This window comes from Galeopterus variegatus, unplaced genomic scaffold, assembly GCF_000696425.1.
Source record: "Galeopterus variegatus unplaced genomic scaffold, G_variegatus-3.0.2 Scaffold4135, whole genome shotgun sequence".
NCBI lineage: Eukaryota > Metazoa > Chordata > Mammalia > Dermoptera > Cynocephalidae > Galeopterus > Galeopterus variegatus.
In genome coordinates this window covers 50,026-51,138 of record NW_007730246.1, presented here as the reverse complement: position 1 = coordinate 51,138, position 1,113 = coordinate 50,026, and positions in this window count along the sequence as shown.

Genomic DNA, 1,113 nt, shown 5'->3' with positions numbered 1-1,113 from the left:
GGGGTTTTTTTTTTTTTTTTTTTTTTTTTTTTTTTTTTGTCTTTTTTCGTGACCGGTAACAGGATCGCAACCCTCGGTGTCGCGCCCGTACCGCGACCGGCAACGGGATGGCAACCCTCGGTGTCACGCCCGCACCGCGCTCAAACAGTGAGCGGACCGGTCTCTATATGGGATCCAAACCCTCGGCGGGAGCACCGCCACACTCCCAAGCGCCGCACACTACCGAGTGCGCCACCGGGCCGGCCCGGGTTTTGTTATTTCTTAAGAATTCACGGTAATGACGATTGTTTTCAGGTACCTAACCAATGACAGAATTTTAAAAACGGATTGACAAAGTTTAGAGAATTTTAAATAAAAGGCAAGATTTATAGTTGAATTCAAAAATTCAAGAAAGTACTACATTTCAAAATTTAAAATGAATATAAATAAAGCAAATTGAAAGTCATAATATATGCTTAAAAAAGAAAAAATGAAAACAAATTAATCTCAATAAATTAAATATTAACTCCTCCAACCAATGATTGTCATCAATCATATTAACAGACTGAAAAAGAAAAACCATATGATTATCTAGTAGATGCACAAAAGGCATTTGACAAAATTTAACATCCATTCCTCCTGAAAAAATAAAATCTAACCCTAACCCTAACCCTAACTAAGAACACAAGAAACTTTCCTCAGCATCTTAAAGGGCATCTTTAAAAATAACCTGCAGCTAACATCTTTTGTAATGATGGAGTAAATGTGCCTCCTTCTAAGATCAAGAACAAAGCATTGATGTCAGCTCTGTACCATTTCATTGTACAGGAGATTCTAGCCATTGCAGTTTTTTTTAATGGGGTCAAGAAGGAAGGAGGAAAGAAAGAAAGGAATGAAGGAAGGAAGGAAAAAGAAAAGCACCAAAAGCATTAAAAAAGAGAAATGAACTATGTTCACTGAGAAAAAACGGGAAGGTTTAAGCAATTTACCTGAGGGTGAAGACTAGCCCTTCCCAGAGAAACATGTACACACCACCCAGATCCCCTAATGGTGCCCATCCCGAAGATTTAGTTAATACAGATCAACTGGCACCCTCCTTCCAACTCCGTTTATGCCCCAATTTTAACATTCTCA